Raw genomic sequence first — 13,175 nt, 5'->3', positions numbered from 1 at the left:
ACATGCAATTAATGCCACTGAATTGTATACTCACAGTGTTTAAAATGACAGGTTTTATGTTACATATATGTTTTTTTACAATTAAAAAAAAAAATGAAGGAACACTGTCCCTACTGCCTACCACTTATGGGTCTTATACTCAAGATAGCCACAAAGAGGATGTTGACAGGCATCAGGGGAGAAAGAAGAGCAAGCTAATGGTCACAAGTTAGGGGTTCACAACTCAGAGGAAGGAAGAACAGGGATAACTGGTCTCCTTTTGGTCCTCCATTTGTAAGGGTCCAGGATACACAACAACTGCTTGTAACTTACAGGCATTTTGATCACTGACCAGACTATTCCAAAAGGTACTCTGGGAGAAAGACCAAATTGGAGCCAAAGCTGTAAGCAACTGCCCAGTGTAAACAAAAGGAGGAAAGTCTGTCTACTTGAGCCAATAGTACTCATAACTGTTAACTGATCATATTTCTCTATAATTTTATTTTTAGCATTTGGAAAGATGCCCTATTTTCATTCACTTGACACTTAACTACCTCTGAGCACTAGTTTAAATTTTTCCTAACTTGATAGAAAAACACATAGAATCCTGATGATAGTTGTCATCACTGCAGACCAATGAGATGCCAAGAGGAGAGCATGAGGTCACATCCGCTCATGTTCTGTGCTCAGAGCTAGCCTGGCTTCTCCTGGGAAACACCTCAGGAGTTGTGAGCTGTCTCCAGCAGAATGCTTTTGCTTCCTGCTTTACAGCAGTCTCCATCCTGGGGCAGAGACCACAAGAACAGCGGAACAATGTGTATCTGTGGCCCAGGCCGTGCATGCTGAATCCTGGACAGCTGGATCAGAATATTCCACAGGTGCTGCCAAAAGGAGCACTTTGGTATCCTTTTCTCCCGTTATTCCTTCTCATCACTAAGCTTCATTGCCAAAAGACCTCTATCCTGTGTTGTTGTTCCGTCACTCAGTCGTGTCCAGCTCTTTGCGACCCCATGAACTATAGCACACCAGGCTTCCCTGTCATTCACTATCTCCCAGAGCTTGCTCAAACTCATGTCTATTGAGTCAGTGATGCCATCCAATGATCTCACCCTCTCCTTCTCACCCTCTCCCCTTCTCCTCCTGCCCTCAATCTTTCCCAGCATCAGGGTCTTTTCCAAAGAGAAAAAGCTCTTTGCATCAGGTGGCCAAAGTACTGGAGAGTGAGATACCTGAATCTATAATAATATTTTATTTCTAAATTTATTATGCAACATTTAACATATTAAAAAATAATGAATAAATCAATATACAATTATAGTGAATACATATGCACACAGCTCAAATAATGTTTTCAAGACAATTGATGGCCTCTATTTAATCACATTTCTGATCTCTTTATTTCACCAGATAGAAGAGTTCCTTAACCCCTCTCAGTAATAATCTATGTTCAAGAAACATTAGTGCTAGAAAATTATTCTAAATTTGCTCATTAGTTCATGTAAGTTTTCATTCAACTAGTGTATCAAGTGGAGAAGGCAATGGCAGCCCACTCCAGTACTCTTGCCTAGAGAACCCCATGGATGGAGCCTGGTGGGCTGCAGTCCATGGGGTTGCACAGAGTCAGACACGACTGAAGTGACTTAGCAGCAGTGTATCAAGACTCTAGGGCGTGCAAACATTGTGGGAACAGTTCACCTGACCTCTAGTCCCCATTCTATACTGTAGACTCCAAATTTCCTACTTTTTATTCATTTAAATAGCAAACAGCTGATAGCTGTCTTTAGGATAATAACACTTCATACTGCTCAACACCTCAAAGACAATGAATTATCTTTCTCCTTCTTGTCTATAACATCACAAGCCTCAGTCTCCCTAGTCTTCCATTCCAAAGCTCATTCTTCAACCTTCAAATTAATCTTGTGGTTCTTCTCTAACCCTTTTTCAATGTTCTCATGTTTTCCCATGTATATGTGCTACCACCCTAATGAGTTCCCAGATAATAATATCAGCACTTAGCACTCACTAACTACAGATTATGTTCTGGTTACTTTACATGCAGGCACTGTCTCTAATCTTCATAAATACTCTGCTGGGAGGTTTGTGAGTGAGCAGACTCTATCATGGAGAGATTCAATAACATTTCAAGGACACAGAGGTGACAGAGTTAGGAGATAAACAAAGGTGGAATAACACGACCATACTCTGCTCTACTTTCCCTCTCTAAATGGCTAAAGAAAATCCCAGGTAAAATATCTGTGGCTAAATCATAATAAAGATGATCATTGTAAATTGCATTGTCATCTGCACTTTGGTAAAGATGCATCGATTTAATCTGGCTATAGCTCAATCAGATCCATTTAACAAATGACAATAATTAGTGTACTCAGAGTCACACACTTCTTTTGCGTAGAAGGAAGGGCCTGTTTGCTAGGATACAGAATGCAATTCCTGACAAAATTAACATTAACGCATTTGAGAGCCATATCTCTTGCCCTGCTGGTAATATAAGGATGAAAATAAGCTCTCTTCTTTCTCCCCATTCCTCAATGAGAAAGCAATCACCGGAATGACTTTTGAGGACCAACTACCTAAATGAAAATCTTAATAATGATTAAAGCTTCTGCAATCAATACTGTGAAGCAGCAAAGTAGACATTAGACCCCAAAGGCCTCAAATAAAAGAACTCCTGCCCTTTGGGGAACTCCAAGAATTACTCAATTTATATTTCGTTCAACCTTGGAATTGTAGATTTAAAAGATATGCTATCTGCCAAATTAGATTTGCATTAACACTCCAGTGAGCCTGATAAAGTAAAGTTGGAAATTAAGACTCTTCTCATTGTCTGCTGCATAAAGGCCAGGACAAGGAATGCTATGAGCCAGTGTTCAACGGCATCTGGCGTACATGAGCTAGGGACTGCTGACTGAAAGAATGAAGCAATGAACCTGTGGAGAGCTAATATGAAAGTAGGATTCTAGAAAACATTCAAACAGTAGGCTTCCTTTAGGAAAAAAAAACACACACATTTCATACTCAGGAAATAAGGCTTTGAATAACTAATTTGATTTCTCAGGCATATAGTAATTCAAGGAAAAAATGAACTAAGCGGATGCCTCACAGATGCTGTCAAGCGTTAGTAAGATCATGGGTTGGAGAGTAACTGTCGTTCAGTCACTAAGTCATGTCCAGCTCTCGTGACCCCATGGACTGGAGCATGCCAAACTTCCCTGTAATTCACTATCCCTCAGAGTTAGCTCAAACTCATGTCTACTGAGTTGGTGATGCCATCCAACCATCTCATTCTCTATGCCCCCTTCTCCTGCCCTCAATCTTTCTGAGCATCAAGGTCTTTTCCAATGAGTCAGCTCATCTTATCAGGTGGCCAAAGTACTAGAGCTTCAGCTTCAGCATCAGTCCTTCCAATGAATATTAAGGGTTGATTTCCTTTAGAATTGACTGGTTTGATTTGCTTGCAGTCCAAGTCACTCTTAAGAATCTTCTCTACCACCACAATTTGAAAACATCAATTCTTTGGCATTTAGCCTTCTTTATGGTCCAACTCTCACATCAGTACATGGCTACTGGAAAAACCATAACTTTGACTATAGGGACCTTTGTCAGCAAAGGTCAGAGTTAGAGAGATGAGTTCAAATTCCTGATCTCCCATTTGCTATCTGTCTAACACTGAGCAAGTTACTTAGTTTCTCTAAACTTTAGCTTCTTCAAAAATGATTTTAATGTGCCATTTTCAGATTCCCCTTACAACTTATTTGTTCTTTCTCCAGATCTTATCATTTCTCTTTTTGAAAATCATAACCATGAAACCTCAAAACAGTGTGGGTTATACTGATAATTTCCCTTGAGATATTTCTAACAGATGATTTTTGCCAGGAAACCATATCTTTATATATGTTGTCTTCTTTCCCTGGAACCTTCCATTTGGCTTGTGGACTTCCTAACAATTATTTAAAATCTATGCATCCTCATCCCTGGAAAGTTTGCTCTGTCCCTACCCCAAACACCTCCTCCTGACACCAAGTTTAGTCTCTCCCTGACTCACAGGACTAGGAGTAGCCCTCATAGTCAACAAAAGAGTCTGAAATGCAGTACTTGGATGTAATCTCAAAAACGACAGAATGATCTCTGTTCATTTCCAAAGCAAACCATTCAGTATCACAGTAATCCAAGTCTACACTCCAACCAACAATGTTGAAAAAGCTGAAGTTGAATGGTTCTATGAAGACCTACAAGACCTTCTAGAACCAACACGCAAAAAAGATGTCCTTTTCATCATAAGGGACTGGAATGCAAAAGTAGGAAGTCAAGAGATACCTGGAGTAATAGGCAAGTTGGGCCTTGGAGTACAAAATGAAGCAGGGCAAAGGATAACAGAGTTTTACTAAGAGAACACACTGGTCATAGCAAACACCCTCTTCCAGCAACGCAAAAGAAGACTCTACACATGGACATCACCAGACAGTCAATACCAAAATCAGATTGATCATATCCTTTGCAACCAAAGATGAAGAAGCTCTATACAGTCAGCAAAAACAAGGCTGGGAGCTGACTGCAGCTCAGATCATGAACTCCTTATTGCCAAATTCAGACTTAAATTGAAGGGAAAACCACTAGACCACTCAGGTATGACCTAAATCACATCCCTTACAATTATACTGTGGAAGTGACAAACAGATTCAAGGGATTAGATCTGATAAAGTACCTGAAGAACTATGGACAGAGGCTCATGACATTGTACAGGAGGCAATGATCAAGGCCATCTCTAAGAAAAGAAAGGAAAAATGGGTGTCTGAGGAGGTCTTATAAATAGCTGAGAAAAGAAGAGAAGTGAAAGGGAAAGGAGAAAAGGAAAGATATACCCATTTGAATGCAGAGTTCCAAAGAATAGCAAGGAGAGACAAGACAGCCTTCCTCAGCGATCAACGCAAAGACAGAGAGGAAAAACATAGACTGGAAAAGACTAGAGAGCTCTTCAAGAAAATGAGAGATACCAAGGGAACATTTTATGCAAAGATGGGCACAATAAAGGACAGAAATGGTATGGACCTTACAGAAGCAGAAACTATTAAGAAGAGATGGCAAAGAATACACAGGAGAACTATACAAAAAAGACCTTCATGAAACAGATAATCATGATGGTGTGATCAGTCACCTTGAACTAGACATCCTGGAATGCGAAGTCAAGTGGGCCTTAGGAAGTATCACTATGAACAAGGCTAGTAGAGGTGATGGAATTCCAGTTGCGCTATTTCAAACCCGAAAAGATGATGCTGTGAAAGTGCTGCACTCAGTATGGCAGCAAATTTGGAAAACTCAGCAGTGGTCACAGGACTGGAAAAGGTCAGTTTTCATTCCAATCCTATTGAAAGGCAATGCCAAAGCAAGTTCAAACTACCACACAACTGTACTCATCTCATATGCTAGCAAAGTAATGCTCAAAATTTTCCAAGCCAGGTTTCAACAGTTTGTGAACTGTGAACTTCCAGATGTTCAAGCTGGATTTAGAAAAGGCAGAGGAACCAGAGATCAAATTGCCAACATCCATTGGGTCATCAAGAAAGCAAGAGAGTGTCAAAAAGAAGTCTACTTCTGCTTTAGACTACGCCAAAGCCTTTGAATGTGTGAATCACAACAAACTGTGGAAAATTCTTCAAGAGATGGGAATACCAGACCATCTGACCTGCCTCCTGAGAAATCTGTATGCAGATAAAGGAGCAACAGTTAGAACTGGATATGGAACAACAGACTAGTTCCAAATAGGGAAAGGAGTATGACAAGGTTGCATATTGTCACCCTGCTTATTTAACTTATATGTAGAGTACATCCTGCAAAATGCCAGGCTGGATGAAACACAAGCTGAAATCAAGATTGTCAGGAGAAATATCAATAACCTCAGATATTCAGATGGCACCACGCTTATGGCAGAAAGCAAAGAAGAACTAAAGAGCCTCTTGATGAAAGTGAAAGAGGAGAGTGAAAAAGTTGGCTTAAAACTCAACATTTGGAAAACTAAGATCATGACATCTGGTCCTATCACTTCATGGCAAATAGATGGGGAAACAATGGAAACAGTGAGAGACTTTATTTTGGGGGGCTCCAAAATCACTGCAGATGGTGACTGCAGCCATGAAATTAAAAGACACTTGCTCCTTGGAAGAAAAGCTATGATCAACTTAGACAGCATATTAAAAAGCAAATACATTACTTTGCCAACAAAAATCCGTCTAGTCAAAGCCAAGGTTTTTCCAGTGGTCATGTATGGATGTGAGAGTTGGACCATAAAGAAAGATGAGTGCCAAAGAACTGATGCTTTTGAACTGTGGTGTTGGAGAAGACTCTTGGGAGTCCCTTGGACTGCAAGGAGATCCAACCACTGAGTCCTAAAGGAAATCAGTCCTGAATATTCTTTGGAAGGACTGATGCTGAAGCTGAAATTCCAATACTTTGGCCACCTGATGGGAAGAACTGACTCACTGGAAAAGACCCTGATGCTGGGAAAGATTGAAGGCAGGAGGAGAAGGGGACGACAGAGGATAAGATGTTTGGATGGTTTCACCGATTTGATGAACATAAATTTGAGCAAGCCGCAGGAGTTGGTGATGGACAGGGAAGCCTGGCGTGCTACAGTTCATGGGGTCGCAAAAAGTCAGACACTGAGCAATTGAACTGAACTGAACTGACTCACAATCTTCCTTGCTCCTGTCTTATTATAATTTGTCACCTACTACCTTATATTTAAGTAAATTCATGTGTTTCTCTTCTAATTATTTTTGCCTTTTACATTAGCATCATGTCCAGTGTTAACTTACTCATTCAACAGATGTTTATTGAGCATCTATTATATGGCAGGCAAAGTTCTCAGCATGTGGATTCCAAGGTAATCAGGATAAACCCTACCCTCTTAGAAGCAATATTTTAGTGGAAGTGAATATTCAATAGATGTTGAACAGACATGAGCATACTCTAAACAGGGGGCTCTGTGGAAATAACTATTTACTCCCTGTTTCGAGTTTTATCTAAATTTTGGGGGGTTTGTTTTAACCGATAGCAAGAAGGTCTAAGACTGAGATATCTCCCTCCTTTTTGTTCTTAGTTCTCATGACATGCAAAATAAATGATGATGGTAGGTGACATCTGTAAAAGATGAACACACTACAATGCTATGCTCCTGTACACTAAGGAGAGGATAGTTAATTAGCTCACTAATCAGTTTTTGAGCAAAGGGCTAACAGGATAATGGGCCAGTAATGAGATGACTCTTCTGAGCCAGGCTGCCAGCTAATCACATCTGGTTTGTAAAGTATTAATCAGCTCTGAGTCAGTGGATAGGGAACATTAGAATGCGGTTACTTCCTAAATAAATTATTTTCCACTTACTCTGACAATCATAATTGGTGTATTTGAAAGAATTATCTTAATGCACTAAGTAGAGCAAAGCTCAGATATTGAGTCATTCTAATAATACTCTTTGATTAAAATGCCAGGTTATAATATTTTATATTATTAAAGATTTATGATAATAATAACTCAGTAGACTTCACACGACATTATAAATGTCAAGGCAGAATGTCGTATTTTAAGATTTGCCCTGGAAGCACCATTCTTTCTAAGTCTTGACATCATTTCATCATGAAAACAACATTTTCTGTCCCAGTATTTTAATTAGTCCTTTAACTGGAATTGTCTCCCTGGGTTCACTGAAAAATTAGCTTTTTTCATGTTCCTATTACTCTTTATGTTCCAAGTACATTTGATGTTCTTCCTGTTAGTCATTTGCCTTTTCCTATTTTTACCAAGATGTTCTTACAAGAATTGGATGCACTTTTATTTTTGGAAGACAGCAGGTAGAATAATTAAGTTTGAATCACAGAATTAAAGGCCTGATTCAGAGTTCACTCAATACCTAAAATAAGATCCCTACTAAAGAGAGTTTTAAAACTCCCATGCATGACAAAGCCAGTAAAGATTGTGCTGATGGCATGTTTCAATCTCAAGTTTCAAGTATGCTCAGGAGTGAAGGTCAGTGTATTTGGTTTGTGTAGAAAATATACTTTGCTTATGAATTTATATATACTTCTAATATGGTACTCTACACTAATATTTTATATATACCTACAGAAAATATGATTTCCTAGCATTTATGCTGGTTTTATTTAGTTTTCTTCTAAATATATAATAAGTTTTTACTATAGAAAATGTGAAAGTATGGGAAAAATATAGAGCAAGAGATTATCTGTCATCTCCCTCACCTCCTAATCATTACCATTATCAAGAATGTTTACACTAACTTAATACTTAAAATGTGCTCGCATACTCTTCATGCTAATACTTTGCATGAATTTCTTTAAATTTAGTCCCCCCAAAACCCTCTGAGGTAATATGCTGGATTTTTACTATTTTAAGTGATTAGCTTATAATATGCCCATGGATCTTTGTGCTTATCCCTTTATCTGAGGGGTTGGAAGACCAAGAACTATGTGTCCTAGACTCCATTATCACTTGGGTTCTACATGTAATTCACATTTTGCAATTTAGTGAAATACTCTAGCACTAGATTTTGGAGATAAGAGGGAGTCAGAATTCATTCTTCTTCCTCCTTCCGTGGCAGATATGTGAGCCTTGGGAGAAATTGATCTTTCAATGGCTTCTGAATCCCCTTCCAGTCACATGCCATAGGACATATGCGAAACTGGATAATAGCAAGGTTTCCACCCAGTCCCTCACCACTGGGTGGGATCTCTGGGACACAGTTGTAAAATCTAGTGGCCACCCTCTTGACTTCCCTCTATGGCCCTTCGAACAGTTTCGTAAACCCCAAATATTATTACATCTTTTCTGCTTGAAATATCTAGAGTGGATCTGTTTTCTTAAATGAACTGCTAGTGTTATAGCTAAATAATAATATGACTCCTGGGGTATTTTACAAGGTCAATAACCAGTCCTCCAATTATCTGGCCACAAATTAGATGATCAACAACTCAATTCAATTCTAACACTATCAACCTGGAGTTAGCATCATATTCCACAAGTTAAAGGGCTCAGTTCCACAAGACACTCCTCAATTCAAATACCAGTCACAAGTCCTGAGTCACTTTTAGTTCTGACCCACCAGCTATACATCACGAGTTTCCACAGCCCCCTCTCAGTTTAATAACATACTAGAATAGCTCAGAGAACACATTAAAAACTTTTTACTTACTAATACTGATTTATTATAAAAGACGCAACTTGGGAACTGCCAAATGGAGGAGATGTACAAGGCAAGGAATAGTGGCAGTGGGGTATAATGGCAATGAGGTGGCAGAGGATAGGGGCTGGGGTGAAAAGATATGGAGTTTCCAAGCCGTCTCCAGGCACAGCACCCTGCAGTACCTTGATGTGTTCACCAACCTGGAACACATATTTGAAACCCATCATTTAAGGCTTGTAAGGAGGTTCTATTACAAAGACTTTGTTGATTAAATTATTGGCCTTTGGTGGCTGACTTTATCTCTAGCCCTTCTCGCTTCCCTGGAGGTTGTGCGGCAGAGCTGAAAGTCCAGGCTTCTGATCATGCCTTGATCTTTCTGTCAATCAACCCTCATCCTGAAACTATCTAGAGGACTGCAAGAGTTACCTCATAAGCACAAACACAGGTACAGTTGAAATGAGCTTGTTATAAATAATGAAAGACACACCTATCACTCTAAACCTTCTAAAGGTTTCAGAAGCTGTGTGCCAGAAACTGAGGACAAAGATCAAATATATATTTCCCATTGTGCCATTTCATGGTGGAGAACAAAAAGACTAACAACCTCATTCAAGTCCACGTGGCTAGCAAGTGTTAGAGCTAGGTTTATGCACATACAGTCTGCATCCAGAGGCATCACTTTAAGCCCTATGAAAATTGTATATAACTTTAATACATTTTATACCAATATAATTTTTACATATTTTAACCCATTTGTGACCCATGTGTCATCATGCTGTGCTAAACGGATTCAGCTGTGTTTGACTCTTTGTCACCCCATTTATTGTATACCACCAGGCTCCTCTGTCTATGGGATTCTCCAGGCAGGAATACTGGAGTGGGTTGCTGTTTTCTTCTCCAGGGGATCCCACCAAGGGATGGAACCAGAGGCTCTTACATCTCCTGCACTGGCAGGTGAGTTCTTTACCACTATTGGCACCCCACTCCAGTATTCTTGCCTGGAAAATCCCATGGATGGAGGAGCCTGGCAGGCTGCAGTCCATGGGGTCACTAAGAGTCAGATACGACTAAGCGACTTCACTTTCACTTTTCACTTTCATGCATTGGAGAAGGAAATGGCAACCCACTCCAGTGTTCTTGCCTGGAGAATCCCAGGGACGAGGGAGCCCAGTGGGCTGCCATCTATGGGGTTGCACAGAGTCAGACATGACTGAAGTGACTTAGCAGCAGCAGCACCACCTGGATAGCCTCTTTGTGACTCATACTATTTACAAAATGTTGCAAATTACTATTTTTCATATGGTATATGATTTTCTTTATTTATACCTTAACTTATAAGAGTCACAGGACATTTCATTTTATTTAACATATTTAAACATTCCTTTAATGTTGGACATTGAGATAAATTCCATTTTTTACTCTTAAATAATGCTCCCAAACTTTACCTGCATTTTGTACTATACCATAAAAAGAGATTCCTAAAAATTAGGTTACTATATTTCAGACAAAAAATTTCTTTGATATTTAACTTATATTTTAAAAGTCTTCAAATGAGAAAATGAAGCAAATTTGAAGTATGTTTTCAAACTAAACAAAATTTTTAAAAATGAAAAAAAAATTTCTTATTGCCTAAACCACTTGCTCTTATTAATCAACCCACTTGAAAAATGCAACAAAATATCCCTAATTTTAAAAAGGTCAGACCCAAATAGAATAACTATCCAATACTTACTTAAAATCTGTCATGAAAGGAAGCAAAGATGATGATGCTGATAACTGTCACATTTATTAAATTTATAGGTTAATTTTTTCTTATAACCTTACTGGTGTTGAGATCAATGGCCACAATAAAATTAAGGAAATTCCAAATTCAAGTTTAATTTCATTTAGATACTTAAAATTGTATTTGCTTCAAGCAGTTATATTTTCTATAATAACATAGAAGAGAAGGAAATAGCAACCCATTCCAATATTCATGCCTGGAGAATCCCATGGACAGAGGAACCTGGTAGACTACAGTCCTGGGGTTGCAAGGAGTCAGATATGACTGAAGCAACTTAGCACATAATAACATATAAAAGGCTAATCTGTTCCTTTGCTTCCATTAAGCCACTGCTTGAACACCTGAACCAATGGTTCTCACAGTGTGGTTCCTGTAACCCAGACTTCAGTATCTCCTGGAAATTTGTTAAAAATGCAAATTCTTGGGGCCCACTTATATCTACTGAATTAGAAACTTTGGAGTGGGACCTGCTGCTGCTGCTGCTATGTCGCTTCAGTCGTGTCCGACTTTGTGTGACCCCATAGACGGCAGCCCACCAGGCTCCCCCGTCCCTGGGATTCTCCAGGCAAGAACACTGGAGTGGGTTGCCATTTCCTTCTCTGATGCATGAAAGTGAAAAGTGAAAGTGAAGTCGCTCAGCCGTGTCCGACTCTTTGTGACCCCATGGACTGCAGCCTACCAGGCTCGTCCGCCCATGGGATTTTCCAGGCAAGAGTACTAGAGTGGATTGCCATTGCCTTCTCTGGGAGTGGGACCTAGAAATCTGTGTTTAATAAATCCTCTAAGACTTTTTTGCTTAGTTTTCACATCTCTACCCCTATTCATGTCAAGGTATCTTGGTCCTATTGATGCTTCAATGAGATGCTATTTCTCTCAATTGGGTTTCCATAAGGTAAGTTAGAGAGCTAGTGTTGTCAATCAGGACTGTCTTCTTTAAGAGGTAGATGAAATCCAGCTTCTTCCACCTCAATATCCTGGAGTTCTATAGGTTATACAATTTGAAGAAGTTGTGAACTTAGTGAGAAGTTGGCCAGAGTTATGAGTTGAGAGCTGCCTCATGTGTCATAAGATTATATGAGACTAGATCAGAGAGCAGAGAAGGCAATGGCACCCCACTCCAGTACTCTTGCCTGGAAAATCCCATGGATGGAGGAGCCTCGTAGGCTGCAGTCCATGTGGTCTCAAAGAGTTAGACACGACTTCACTTTCACTTTTCACTTTCATCCATTGGAGAAGGAGATGGCATCCCATTCCAGTACCCCATGGATGGAGGAGCCTGGTAGGCTGCAGTCCATGGGGTCACAAAGAGTCAGACATGGCTGAGTGACTTCCCTTTCACTTTTCACTTTCATGCATTGGAGAAGGAAATGGTAACCCACTCCAGTGTTCTTGCCTGGAGAATCCCAGGGATGCGGGAGCCTGGTGGGCTGCTGTCTATGGGGTCGCACAGAGTCAGACACAACTGAAGCGACTTAGCAGCAGCAGCAGCAGATCAGAGAGGGCAACATCACTAATTGAGATAAAACAGAAAGATATAGAATGTGTAACAGATCATTATTATCTGCACACCAGATTATTGTTTTGAACTGTCGAGAATGTTATAGGTTGTTATAGGTTGAGAAGCTGAAGCTGAAGTAGGATTCTTAATTGGCTGTGGTATGATAGCGATGGGCCTGGCGAATAAATTACTTCAGTTTTTCCCCAACTTAGGCCTTTCCCTGTCACTGCTATTTTTCATTAATATGACCCAGTCTGAAAATTAAATACCTTTACCTTTGTTCTAATCAATAATAGTCATGAAATCATAGCTTTGATAGGCTAAATACTTTTTTCTAGTATAAATTAAAATAAATGCATAGCTATTAAAATAAAAAGGTCTATTTAAAAATCATCTTGCATACCACCAGTGATATGCTTGGTAAACATGAGATTAATTAATTTGTTAAATTCTCACATCTCTTCATTAAAGAATCTCGGGAAAAAAATGCAGACTGAGACAAGAGTATCTAGCTGTATCACAAACATATGAAACAAGTCACTCAAAAAAGAAGGGGGAAAAGGCTGACCTAAAACTAAAGGCAAAAGGAACTGTGCATAAATACTTTACTCTGGCTGACAAAATTGTTTTCATGGACATATGAATTAAAAACTCTGATACTGCTGTACATATTTTGGAATTAATTAAGCAAATGGTTCTCCCTTTTG

General features: G+C 39.4%; 1 protein-coding gene across 2 annotated transcripts in view; it reads right to left on the bottom strand.

Annotated features, from left to right (window-relative positions):
• Positions 1 to 13,175, bottom strand: part of SLC9A9 (solute carrier family 9 member A9) — a 652,914-nt gene that overhangs the window by 521,142 nt on the left and 118,597 nt on the right. The gene's annotated exons all lie outside the window — the stretch shown is intronic.

This window comes from Ovis aries, chromosome 1 (genome assembly GCF_016772045.2).
Source record: "Ovis aries strain OAR_USU_Benz2616 breed Rambouillet chromosome 1, ARS-UI_Ramb_v3.0, whole genome shotgun sequence".
Classification (NCBI taxonomy): Eukaryota; Metazoa; Chordata; class Mammalia; order Artiodactyla; family Bovidae; genus Ovis; species Ovis aries.
The sequence above is the reverse complement of the archived record's forward strand: the minus strand, read 5'-3'. Positions and strand labels throughout refer to the sequence as shown.